Below are 14,056 nucleotides of genomic sequence, written 5' to 3'. Positions count from 1 at the left end.
TGGCGTAGGCTTGTTGTGATGAACAGCTCCACCATTTTCATGAGCCATGGCATTGCTGGACCCAGCCCACACCCCCACCCCGCCCGCCAGTTCACCTCCCTCCCTCCCTCCCAGGACTTAGCTACAGGCCGACTCAGCTTCGGAACAAGGCAGAGTTTCCCAAGGTCCCGACTGGTGAGTTGCATCAGGTCATCCGATTAGCGTCCGCAGCGCGACGGCTTTATGGGGATCAGAACCCCAGGCCCAATTTCCAGAGCGCCTTGGGCTGACGTCGTTGGGTGTGCATTTTGTGCTGGTTTTCGACGCTACACAGATTTCTCTCCCACAGGAATGTTCGGTTTCCAAAGGCATAAAATGTTTTAATCCTCATACCACTCGCAATGCTTAAAATGAAAGTAAAACTTGTCAGGGTTGTGTGTTTCAGTTACAATCACAAAAGTACTGTATACACATAAAAGGGGTGTTATACTAAGTGCCGTCAAGCATTTCAACTCAGATACAGGAAACCACAATGCACATGCCTTCAGAAGTTACAGTTCCATGGGATGGGGGGGGGAACACGATTGTAAAAACAGCCCATTTGGTACATCCTCCTGTTGAAATTGCAAAATCACCATACATGGGGGAAATGTAGGTATAAATCTGCGGCCTACCTGCTCTGTGTGCAATGCATTACTGAGTCAGTGTACCGCACCACAAGGCATCTTACCGCCAGCCTTCATGCTTAGCTTGTTTGTTGGTAAATAAAGTATAACTTTCTGGTAAGTACGAAGTTTCTTAGGACAAATGGTTTTCAAGTGCTCCATGCACTAAGGGAAGATGCACTACAGCTGCTTCCTGCTATCTTTGTAAGTGCTCCCAAATTCAAATCATTACAGATTTATGAGTGTGTTGATTCATTTATAATTTGAAAATTTAAGTGCTACTAAGTATGCTCTTCTGTTATATTGTTGTTGGGAGCAGCTGAGCCCTTTCCTGCCTCTGCTGCAGCAGCTGAAATTTTTATTAACTTTTTAGGATTGTAGAACTTGAGAATTGGTTCTAGCTTGAGCAGCCCCTCTAATTTTTCTAAGTTTCTTCCTGCTAATTGCTGCAGTTCTAGTCCATCGTCTTTTCTAACAGATTTCTAAAAGATGATATTCTTTCTGAAAGATTTGGCATGCACGTACCCAGGTAACTAACCCTAGAGCCAAAAATTCATGTGCCTGTGTTCCTGGCAATCAGGCTGTCTCCACTAGTCCTATCACCATCTCGTCTCGTTTTGAACACCTCTTAATGTCTCTTCACTTCTTTTGTTCTCTCCCAGCCCTGCCTTTCGATCTATTTCATTTCCTTTCCAGTTTTGAAAAAGGGTTAGACCCGAAACATCGACTATTTTCTCTCCACAGATGTTGCCTGGCCTGCTGAGTTTTTCCAGCATTTTCGGTTGTTATTGCGATTGTATCTCTGTTCAAATTTAGCAACTTTCCACGGCCAGGGGTGTTCTTCCCTATTTAGCATGCCCCTGGCAGGTGCCTAAATTAAGTATGCTGCACCCGGTCTGGTGGGGATAGGGAGGGGTAAAGTGAAAAGTTCTGTCCCCACGGTATCCTTGTTAAGGGGACCACATTTAAATGAAAAACATTTCTTGCCTGGGGTTTCCTCTTCAGGGGTCCAGGTCAAGGTCCCAGCTTAGACCCCCAAGTGGGGGCAACTTACATAGGATAGTGGACTGTTATGCCTGAACTTACCAGGCCTACCAGTCACCAATCCAGCTCCCACTAACTGAGTTGCCATGTTCAGAGGCAGTGGCCCCTCGTATGCCGCTGGCCTTGTAAGGGGCAAGGAGTGGTTCCGCCCTTACAAGGCCTGGCAGGAATTTCCACACAGGGTAGGGAACTGATGCATCCGGGTGGCGGGCTCTCTTCTCGCTCCCCGCGCCACTCATCACCAAGGACGCCCATTACTACACCGAGGGCCCAAATGCAGGAGCAGAACGAGACCCGAGTTCGAAACCACACAGGACACACAGGCCACAAACGGGCAGACGAGACAAGATGAGACGAAGAATACGGTAAACCGATAAGAGCAGAGAAGGGCAGCGAAAGACGCGTTGGGGAACAAAACGGCCTAGTTATAAGCTGGCGTTTGTCACATGGACAGTAACAGCCCAGTTGAAGAATAAGCTGGTGTTCGAAGCATGGGTAGCAAAATCATTAGACGGCAAAGACCGCCTACCGACCCCCGACCTCGGCAATACCGCCGGCGACCGCCCAAAGGAGAAGAAGGCCCATCACGACGAAGTACTCGACGAAGATGTTAACGGAGGAAAAGGGAGGGTGCCTTTGCACAAACAAACGACGGGATACCCCAAATGACAGGAAGAGCGGACCTCAAACCACACCATCTAAAGCGACAGGTTTTGAATTGGTGAGCATGAATTCCTGGCCCCTCATAGCTTAATCTAGTTAGGTATAGGGGGTGGGATTAAGGATAAGGGGATTTGTAATATATTTGTTTCCCTCGATGTGCCGTGTGTTCCCCATTCCCATATAAGTGTATTAACTGTTTTATGCCTGTAACTATACCAGTAATTCTCAGTAGTATTGTGTTTTATTCAGCCTTTTAATAAAATTTGGTTTTCTTGCACCAAGCCACTTGTCTACTCGATTTTCTGTATCGCCACCTGTACCTAAGTCCGGTGTCTAGAACCCAGGGGGTGTGGAGCGATTCGAACCACTCAAGGGAGTCAGAGGTGAAGCTGACTCACACACACAAACCAAAACCCACACAGAAATGGCGACCATGGCAGGACACCGGCAACAGGGCTGCGATACAGTAGACAATGGTTCGGATGAGCAAACCATGATGGAGGAAAGGATTTCTGATTATGTGTTTAGTAAGGTGAATATCACAAAGAAGTGGATCACCACTCTGTTAAGGGCTGGGCGTCCGGTAGATGCCGCAACTAAGTGGACAGAAGGGAGGGAGCACAAGAAATCCCTAGAGAAGGCAGCCTGTCTGATGTGTTTCAAAAAGCATGTCCAGCTTCTGGACAGGCTCGTTGCAGCACAGGCAGCCGAGTTAAAGGAGTCAGCCCTGGAGATCCAGCATAAGGCTCTAGCAGGGGAGAAGTTAATGGTAGCATTGCAGGCCCTGAATCAGGAGAGGGTACATTTAATGGGAGAACATAAGGCCCAGTTGGAATACCTACAGTGCCAAGTCACCGAAGCCAAGGGTAACGAGTTGAGGTTGCGCGAAAAGAACGCCCGCCTGGCAAGGCAAGTTAGAGAGCAGGAGGAGAAAGTAAAAGAGGTAAAGGCAGCTTACAAGCTAGCAAGTGAACAGGGGTTTGAAGATGCAGATCATGGTCCCTGCAAGGAACAGATAGAAAATCTGAGCCTGGCCCTGAGGAAGGCAAAAGGCATGGTGTGCCTCATAAGCCCGAAGGCAGGCCAGGCGGATTTTATAGGGAACGAGGGGAGAACGGTTCAAACATCATTGGTAGTGCCCAGGGACGACCCGGTTGAGGAACAGGAGGTCTCCCGACCGTCACCCGTAGCGCCAGGTTTTAGCGAGGTCTGGCAGCAAGGGGGGGTGGAGTCAGGGGTGGGAGCGGAGGTGGAACAGTCCCTGCCAGAGAGGCCGGAGCCAGGACCGATGTGCCCAGCTCGGCATCGGAGGTTCGGCCCACCCGTCAATGGTGACGACGAGGGACCCCTCCAAAACCAGTTCGTATTACCCTATAGCACCCAACAGCGTAGGGCTATGGTGAGCCATATCCCAAAGCTCTCCGAAAAGGGGGACCCCTCGATCCACTTCAGGGAAGTAGAGCAGGCAGCCAGCGTCAATGACTGCGATGGTGCTGAGCAGGCCAAAATGCTGCTATTTTCCCTGGAGAGTAGGCTCCTCCAATCCCTCTCTGACGAGTGTAAGAAGGGGCAGTGCGGGTATGAGGAGCTCAGGGATGAGGTTCAGGAGGCCATGGGGATGAATGAGGGAAATCCTTTCTCCCGTGTGGAGAAGACCGTCCAGCTCACAGGGGAGACCCCGCAGGCTTTCGCGGACAGGTTATGGCCGGTTTATAGGAGCACCTGTCCCGGGGCACCTAACCGGGCAGTCCTGAACCAGGGTCAGCTGGCCCATTGGCTCCGTTGCCTGGTGGCAAACAGCTTGCCACAGGTCCGGGCCAAGGCGGAAGTCTGGTTCGACCCCAAAAATCCCCAGACCACCGAGCTTACGGTGATCAGGCAGCTAACTCTGGTCCATAAAAACGGTAGGGAAATTTATGCACACCCACCCAAGGGGAAGGTGCATCAGGTAAAACCCGGACTGAGTAGGAAAAAGTGGCACCAGGAAGGGAGTAACCCCCCAACACAAAGACGAATTGTTACGGGTGCGGGAAGGATGGCCACTGGCGGAAGGAGTGCAAAAACCCTTGGAAAGATAACAAGGGAAAGAATTCCACAGCCCCAGCCTAAAAGGCGGGGGCAGGAATCCCTCCCGCAGAGGTCGAGTCACTTTTGGACACCATGAGGTCCTTATTGACTGGCCAGGGGAGAGCAGCAGCCGCTACCGGTGCTCTGACCCCATCAGCCCCATCCAACCCACAGCCCTGACGAGAGCCAGCACAGCCTGTTTACCTGTGTTCTCTCCGGTACGATGAATGGAAAAGACCCCTCTTGGAGTTGGAGGTAGAAAAGGTGACGGGGACCTATCTGTTAGACATGGGGGCATCATGCACCGTGGTCTACTCAGCTAACCCCACCACCTCGCCTCTATCTAGCGGGGTCCCATACAGTCTGTCGGGGTTCACAGGCAAAGAACAGGCTGGCTCGTTTTCCATCCCGCTCGCCATTCGGTTAGGACCGCTCCGCTCCAAGTGGACCTGTGTCCTGATGAAATGGGAAGTGGAGGGTGGAAGAGGAGTCCTGGGGGCCGACTTTATTGTAGGCCACGGGATCCTAGTAGATTTGAGGAATCATTGCCTATGGGGGGCAGGTAAAGGAAAGAACGGAGAGGTCGTAGTGATCCCGGGAAAGGAAGGGAAGGGGACCCTGTGCACCATGAAGCCCAAAGAGGGTTATAACCTCGAGCTTATGGTCAGCAACACCCCACAGGAGTTCCAGGCATTTGTGCAGGCCCACCTGGCCACATTTGCCACACACAAACACGACTGCGGGAAGGTCACTGGGTTTGAGGTCAGCGTAAATGGGGACCCCATGGCCCGACCACAGAAACAGTATATCTTCCCCAGGGAAGCAGAGCCGGACATGGAAGCAGCCATGTCCTCGTTAATACTGCAGGGAGTTCTGAAGCCGATAGCCACCCACGTGAACTCTCCATTGTGGCCGGTTAGAAAGCCGGACAATTCCTGGATGGCCACGGTGGACTGTTGAGTGCTCAATAGTAACATCCCAGCCTGTGCACCCACGGTAGCAGCAGTTGCCGACCTGAGAGGAATTAGTCCAGCATCCGCGACCACTTTCACGGTGCTGGATATTTCCAACGGGTTTTGGTCCATCCCTTTAAGGAGGGAGGATCAGCACAAGTTTGCCTTTACGTTTAAAGGGCAACAGTACACGTGGAACTGTTGGCCTCAGGGCTTCCACAACAGCCCCAGCATCTTCCATCAGTGCATGACAAACAGTTTAAAGGATTTTAGCCAGCCCAGACAGTTGGTGCAATATGTGGATGACCTGCTCCTGTTCACTGATTCGAAAGAGGAGCATGGCCCACTATTGGCCGAACTGCTGGAGCTGCTAAGGCAAAAGGGTTTTAAGGTTAACCCAAAGAAAGCGCAGATCGGCCAGCAGGAGGTGAAATTCCTAGGTCTGACCGTCCGCGCAGGAGAAAAAGCCATAGATAAGGTTAGGAGGGAGGTGGTACAAGAGTTACCAGTCCCCAACACAGTAACGGGTGTGAGGTCGTTTCTAGGGCTGACCGGGTACTGTAGAGACTTTATTGAGGACTATGCAGCCCCCGCAGCCCCTCTGCTCCGACTCCTACACAAGGGAGTGGAGTGGCTTTGGGATGAGGGTTGCCAGGCAGCATTTGTCAGGCTCAAAAAGGACTTGCAGACCGCACCAGCTCTAGGGGCCATAGATGGGGGAAAGAGTTTTTCCTGGAGGTAGCAGCCAGCGGGGACAGCCTGAGTGCTGTTCTGCTCCAAGAGCGGCACGGCCGGCTGAGGCCGGTGGTCTACTCCTCCCGGATACTCACGGATGTGGAGAGGAGCTTTTCCAATTGTGAGCGGCACCTCTTGGCCACATATTGGGCTGTGAAGAGATCACTGATCTTCACAGGCACCTCTCCCATCACCCTCCTCACCCATCACACACCCACCCAGATGCTTCTGGACGGGAGGATCAAGGATTGCCCGCAGGACCTTGCTCCTCTCACATGTGGATCTCAGAGTAAAGGGTCTCTGCGCGCCAAAGCTCGCAGCCAACCTGGTATATCCTGGAACAGCCCACCGGTGTTCCATTGAAGGGGTTTGGGAAGTGAACATAGGTTTACGGGCCGGGATCCATCCCACGGGCCGCGAGATCTATGTAGACGGTTCCAGCACGGTATCTGCTGGCGAGCGTCTCACGGGATGTGGAGTTTACGACCCAGCGGCGAACATTGCCCTGGTGATTAAGCTCCCCAGCACCATGAGCACCCAGCAGGCTGAACTGTCCACGGTGGTGTACGTTGTTACACACCCCAAAATCTTCCCCACCCCCTACACGATTTGCTCGGACAGCATGTTCACGTGCAATTCGTGTACGGAGTACCTGGCCATCTGGTCCCGCCACGGATACACCTCCACCGACGGGAGACCCCTCACAGTAAAACCCCTGCTGGAAAAGATCCTAGCCAAAGTGGGGGAGGAAGGGGAGGTTTTCATCCACAGAACCCCGCAGCCAAGGCAACCAGCAGGCTGACTTGCTCGCCAAGGAGGGTGCCCGCACAGGCACTTTCTGGGACCCATTCGGGTCCAGACCCATGGCGGCGGTCAGAGGTAGGGACGGGACCCTAGGGAGTGGAGGGGTAGCGTTAGCCCCGGAACTTCAGACGGTCCAAGCCCAAGATCCCGTCCTCAAAGCAGTCCTCAGTACAGTGACTGAGGGAAAAAGGGCAGAGGTTCCGTACGGCACAGCAACCCTCTCCGTAAAAGAGGGCATGCTGTTCCGGGGGGAACAGTGGGTTGTGCCGCAGCAGCACTGGAGGGAATTCCTTCAACTGGCCCATGAGGGTCCAGGAGCAGGACACCCCAGGCCTGAGACCACCTGGCAGCAGGTGGAACAGGCGGGATGGTGGCCGGGACTCAGGGAGGATGTCCGCGAGTTCTGTGCAGGCTGTCTTGTGTGCGCTGCGAATAACCCCGACTCCCACAAAAGGAAGGTACCTATGGGACACGTCAGGAAGGTAGAGGGACCATGGCAGTCGATACAGGTCGACTACATCGGGCCCCTGCCCACCACCCAGGGAGGCTATGAGTATTGCCTAGTCCTGGTGAACGTGTTCACCAAATGGGTAGAGGCCTTCCCCTGCAGAACAGCCACAGCTCTGGGTACTGCCAGGATCCTGGTCCGGGAAGTGTTCTCGTGGTGGGGACTACCACAGTATGTGGAGTACGACCAAGGGAGGCACTTCACCGGACAGGTGATGCAGAACACCCTTATGCTGCTAGGCATTGAGGGGAAATGGCACGTGGCCCCCAACCCACAGTCATCTGGGGTTGTGGAACATATGAACCGGACCCTGAAAGAAAGGTTGAGGAAGGAGACGGTGGACTCGCGCCATAAATGGGCTGAGGTCCTACCGTTGGTTCTGATGGGGATCCGGGCCAGCCAGTCGAAAAGCACGGGGTACTCCCCGTACGAGCTGATGACTGGCAGGGTTATGTGGACCCCCACCCATGTGCTAGCCCCGGTGCTCACGGAGGGTCAGCTCAGGGAGGTAAACCGGGACAGGTTCGCCCGAAACCTCTTTGAGCACCTGAAGCAGTTCCACGAGCAGGTGGCTGGGAACATGGGAAGGCAGCATCAGAGTAACCGATTGCTGCTCGAACCCCGAAAGCACCACGAGTGGGAAGTAGGAGACCAGGTCATGGTGAGGAACTATGCCCGAGTAGGAAGTTTGGAACCATTGTACATGGGGCCCTACAGTATTGTAGATAAAGCTAGCCCCGTGGTATACACCGTTAAGATGCCCCGGCGTACCAAATGGTTTCATATCAACCAGTGCAAGCTGTTTCAGCCTGAAAGGGGAAAACAGCCAGTTGGGGTAAGGTCTGAGGATAGAAATCCTCAGCCTGCAGCAGGAGCGAGTTCACAGACTGCACAGGCAGGTGCTGTGGCTTGCTTAAAGGGAGGGGCCATCCCGCTCATCAATTGGGACACTCCCCCACTCTTCTGGGATCCAGACGAGGTGTAGAGGGCGAGGGACCCGAGGTCGAAAACCCCGCCCCGGACCCAGCCATGGGACCTGGGGGCGTAGACTCTCAGCCTGCGGCAACAAGCTGCAAAGAGTTACCTGCCCCTAGCCCAGGTTCGGGAGAAGTCAAGCCCGAGGGAGCAGCGGTTCAGGTTAAAGGCCCATCAGCCAAGAAAGCCCCACCTGCCAAGGTCCCTAGAAGGTCCCCACGGACGCCCCAGCCGAGAAAGCCATGGTCACCAGCTCTCCAGTTACCAAGGGCCGCCCCGCGAGTCAGGGGGAAGTCCAAGGACAGAGGTCCTCAGCCAGCAGCCACGGGCTGCGAGGGACCAACAGTGAAGGATGGTGCGGCCACGCCGGGGGAAGCGGTGTGCCGCAGTCCAACCAGGAATTAGCCTGGCCGCCCGGAGACGGGCGGCGGATGTACATAGTTTAGGTAATGTAAGTTTATATTGTTAAGTTAAGTATTTAGCTTAAGTTTGGGTGTTTTAGCTTAAGTTAAATAAGGTGATGGGTAGTTTAGGTTAAGTAAGTAATCTGCTAAGAGTGTATGGCCTAGAAATTCAGTTGGCGCCGCGCCAGGGCTTTAGCGCCGGAAATTTAGCGCCGGCGCTAAGTCCCCCTGCGCGCGCCAAAAATTCAGTAGCACCGCGCCCAAACGGCTGCCGGCGCTACAGGAGGGTGTCAGCGCCTCGAAATGGGCGCTGACTGCCGCATTGCGGCGCAATTCCGGCGCTGCGGCACCCGATGCGGTGCGGCAGGCTGGGGAAGTGCAGGCCTCCTCCTTCAGTTAAGGAGGAGCTGCCTGCACCCGCCCGCTGGCCGTTGAAATCTTGAAAAAGATGAGCCCGGCACCTCGGAGAAGTGCCGGGCTCGCAGGCCAGACGCATCTGTTACGCGGGGGGGGGTGGAGGAGTCCGGGGAGGGAGGTGCGGGCAGGCGGCCGGCGGGAAAGCGGCCGGCCGCCGCGCGACCTTAATGCGCCGGCGCTAACTCGCGTAGGACTCTGCTGAAACATCGTTAGTTGCGGCTGCCACGGGCGAGGCGGCCGCAACTCAATTTCGGCGTTGGGGCCCGTCACCACGGCAACCGGGACGCTGCGCACACCGATGACGTCATCGGTGCCGGCGCAGCGCAACCGGTCTAACGCCGATGGCAGGGCCCCACTGAATTTACAAACCAGCCATAACTCCGGCGCTCGGCCCTCTAGCGCCTCAAATGGGGCACTAACCCTACTGAATTTTCAGCCCTATGTATTTGGGTCGAGGTCGCGAGACCCGGCCATGCTTCACCCAAGCCAGAGAATCTCTTGGGGGCCTGGCTGTATGCTTTGTATCTGTTACAGAAAGACTGTCGGGATGAAGGGGATCATAATCCTACTCGCCCTGATGGGACTGAGTCAGGGAAAGCGGGGCGATGTAGAAGACTCCCACATCTATGGGTGCTCGGGAGATAGAGCGCCTATAGCGACTGATGGAAGCGGTGAACGGGAGATGGAGGAGACCACCGTCTACGTCCACGAGGGAAGTTGGCCAGGATGGCTGGGGTCCAATTCGTCTCAGTACTCCAGCCAATCCGGATTCACGTACGGGGAGGCCTCCCTCCTGTGCCCCAGGGTACGGGTCGTTACCACGAGGGTTAGCGTCACCGTCAATGCCACTGAGCTTGTGACCCGCTCCCGTAAGCCCCTGCCCACGGCGCCGGCAGCGAGGTTACCCAGGGAAGGGTGCCCCACCACCACCAAGGGACCAGGGAATGGGTTGGTACTAGTACCTACCGATCAGGTGCTGTACCAGGGGGTATATTACGTGGTAGCCGCCGTGATTTTAAATCTCACCAAGGTACATTTACCGGAGTAGTGCTGCAAAGAAACAGAGCAGCTTTACCAGGCCCTATTGAAGGACATGTTCAGGAAGTTTTATGAGTTCGATTTCGCCAATGTGGACAAAACCGAACTGTACACCACACACCGCGAGTTTTTGGGTAATGCAGGGAGACAAAGAAGGGGAGTATGGAATGATGTTTTTACTGCGTTTAATACTGGGTCCTCTGTCATCAACAGTTTGGATGACATAGAGCTGCAGACCCAGATAAACGGTTTAAAAACACAGTTAAAGAAGATATTAATGGATGAGAACAAAGTAGTGGGCTCGGAGTTGCATGAGGACCAGGCCATGACGGTCCATTTAAAGGAGATCATAGCGGAGTTGGAAAAACACGCAAAGACGGTGAATGCCCTCATAAGGGAGGACAGAAATACTGCTGACCAGGTTGCGCAGAGTGAGGTGTGCGTGCTATACGGGGCGTGGTTGCTGGGTGAGGGCCGCAGTAACCTGGAAGATTTAAAACAAGGTTTAGTCCCCTCCTGGATCAGCAACAAGCACCTCGCAGCCCTCCATCTGTTGAGAATGCATTAGCCCGTGACAATTCCAACTAGCTTCAGAAGCCTACCCGGTCCCAGTGGATTGTGGACGGTCCAACCACACCATTATGGGTATAGTAGTTAGGATGCCGGTCATGGGTAGGACAGCCCGACCCGCACCGGAATACAGGGTCGAGAACATTGGAGTCATTCAAGGGGGTGCACACATTCGTTTCACAGTGGTCCCACCTTACGTCATAAAGTGGGAGTGCGCTATGACAGGTACTGACCTCTCAGCGTGCCGGAGCCGGGGAGCACACATAATCCTGTGTCCCCAGCACTTGAACGCCTATTCAAAACCACAGTCCGAGTTCAGAGCTGCTGGCGTGAAACCTATAAATTGTACCATGGAGGCAATGGCACAAGGCCATGTTCCCTCGCAGGTAGCATATGTAGGAGGTGGGACATATTGCATCACCACAGGAGCGCCCCACTACCAGCATGGACAGCATAGCTGGTGTCCGGTTAGTGACAGCAGTTTCTGCTTTAAACCCGAGGCAGAAGTTCAAGTGGCCCAGGAGCGAATTGTCCCCATTCCTGAACCCTCCACTGTTCACCTCACTGTAAAAGAGAATTTTACCAACCTACAGAAGTATATAGCGCATTTTGGCTATGGAATTCCCCCTCTCCCAGAACACCTTACCAAAATACTCAAAGCAGTTATAGTTTCACAGAAACATTTTTACACTCTGGAGCAGAAAACAGTAGAGATAGGGGCCAAGATATTGGACATTGTAGTTCCACCCTGGTGGGACATTTTCAATAATATAGAGGTCCCTTTGTGGATCAGACTGGCTTCCCACATTCTCGTGGTTTGCCAGTTGGGGATAGTATTGTACCTAGTATACACTCAATGCAAGGGATAAGGTCAAATATTAGAATTCTGAAACCAAAGGACCTGGAAGGAACATGATGTTAAGGTGGAGGGAGATACACCTGTTTGAATTTGCTGTTTGTATTATTGATTAAAGATTGTTGTTTTTTTATGTTCTTTTGTTGTTTTTAATAAAGATGTTCAGCATGTTGTTTGTAATAAAGATGATGTGTACCAAGTGGTGCAGGGGTGTTGGACCCCATCCATGCTTGGATGTGTGTAAACGACTGTAATTATTCTATGTATGCTTATGTACACTACATTTTACAGAATGGGAAATGCATGTGTTGTGGGTACAGGTAGACTATCCTTTATCTGAAAACCTCGGGACCAGCCGTGTTTCGGTTTTCGGAAAATTTCGGATTTCAGAAGGTATTTTATAAGACTGGGAAATTTGTCGGGGGTGGGGGTCGGTGGGGGGTCGGTGGGGGTCGGGGTCAGCGGGGGGATCGGCGGCGGTCCACGGGGGGTCATCGGCGGGGGGTCGGGGTGGGGGTCGGTGGGGGTCGGGGTCGGCGGTGGGGGTCGGCGGGGGTCGGGATCGGCGGGGGGGTCGGCGGGGGTCAGGGTCGGCGGGGGTCCGCGGGGGGTCGTCGGTGGGGGTCGGGGTCGTGCGCCACTCTGGTCATGTCGTGCGGGGGGTCGGGGGTGGGGGTCGGCGGGGGTCGGCGGGGGTCGGGGTCGGCGGTGGGGGTCGGCGGGGGGTCGGCGGGGGGGTCGGGGTCGACGGGGGGGTCGGCGGGGGGGTCGGTGGGGGTCCGCGGGGGGTCGCCGGCAGGGGTCAGGGTCGTGCGCACGACTTACGCTGACCCTCTGCTCAGCGTAAGTCGTGCGCCACTCTGGTCATGTCGTGCGCACGACTTACGCTGAACGAAATAACCTTCGGTTTTTAGAGGGTTTCGGTTTTCGGAAGTTCGGATAAAGGGTAGTGTACCTGTGTCTTAGATAGGTAATTGCAGGGGAAGATTGACTGTGGAGGGTCGGAAATTTTGCTCACCATATCAGGATGATACTTAAAGCAAGTTTAGTATCAAGAGGGGGGAGTGTAGGGTTCTCAAAATTCCCACATTCCCCAAAGTTATGGATAAAGGGACCCTGCATGGACAAGTTATGAAAAAGACAGGGTACCCAAAATGGCTTCTGCAACCTCGTGACCAAAAAGGACAGGATTTTAAAAGCAAGGCTCTGCAAGTAGGCAGACACCATTTTTTTCAAGCCTGGGACGAAACTTAAAATGCAGGAATCTGTGAAAAGACTCTGGAGCCAGACAGCCAAAGTTAACACAGAATATGCATTCATTCGCCTTGAAACGGATCAAGCTAGAATGGGCCTATAATTGAGGCCATTAGGTTTCTGCATATTTAATCGGTAACAGCTCACAGAAGCCATCAAGTCAGGAAAACCCGATTAAGTCTCATACATAACCAACAACCAGGACATCGAAACCATTATAACACAGAGACAGCCATTTCAGGAGTCGTTAAAGTAAATGGCTGTAATCAGTTTAAACGAGCCCGCCAAAAGATAGACAAAGGACTGACCTGATTTGGCACGCAGATAAGGAATGAAGAATCGGGTATAATTGTAGGCCCATCGATAGTGATCGGTCTCTTAGCTCTCTTATCGTGGTTGGCTCTGAGCTCTTGCACTCAGTTTTCTTGGGCCCTGGCCTCGTGGCAGGCTCTCTTCTCGCTCCCGGCGCCGCTCAACACCAAGGACGCCCATTACTACACCGAGGGCCCAAACGCGGGAGGAGAACGAGACCCGAGTTTGAAACTACACAGGACACACAGGCCACAAACGGGCAGACGAGACGAGACGAGACAAAGAATACGGTAAACCAATAAGAGCAGAGAAGGGCAGCGAAAGACGCGTTGGGGAACAAAACGGCCTAGTTATAAGCTGGCGTTTGTCACATGGACAGTAACAGCCCAGTTGAAGAATAAGCTGGTGTTCGAAGCATGGGTAGCAAAATCATTAGACGGTAAAGACCACCTACTGACCCCCGACCTCGGCAATACCGTCGGCGACCGCCCAAAGGAGAAGAAGGCCCATCGCGACGAAGTACTCGACGAAGACGTTAACAGAGAAAAAGGGAGGGTGCCTTTGCACAAACAACTTCAGCGCCGCGCCCTGTGACCACGTGGCGATGGGATACCCCAAAGGACAGGAAGAGCGGACCTCAAACCCCACCAACCAAAACGACAGGTTTTGAATTGGTGAGCATGAATTCCTGGCCCCTTATAGCTTAATCTAGTTAGGTATAGGGGGTGGGATTAAGGATAAGGGGATTTGTAATGTATTTGTTTCCCTCGATGTGCCGTGTGTTCCCCATTCCCATATAAGTATATTAACTG

The sequence above is a fragment of the Somniosus microcephalus genome, chromosome 2, assembly GCF_052327205.1.
Source record: "Somniosus microcephalus isolate GS21.2 chromosome 2, FLI_Smic_1.0, whole genome shotgun sequence".
Classification (NCBI taxonomy): Eukaryota; Metazoa; Chordata; class Chondrichthyes; order Squaliformes; family Somniosidae; genus Somniosus; species Somniosus microcephalus.
The sequence above is the reverse complement of the archived record's forward strand: the minus strand, read 5'-3'. Positions refer to the sequence as shown.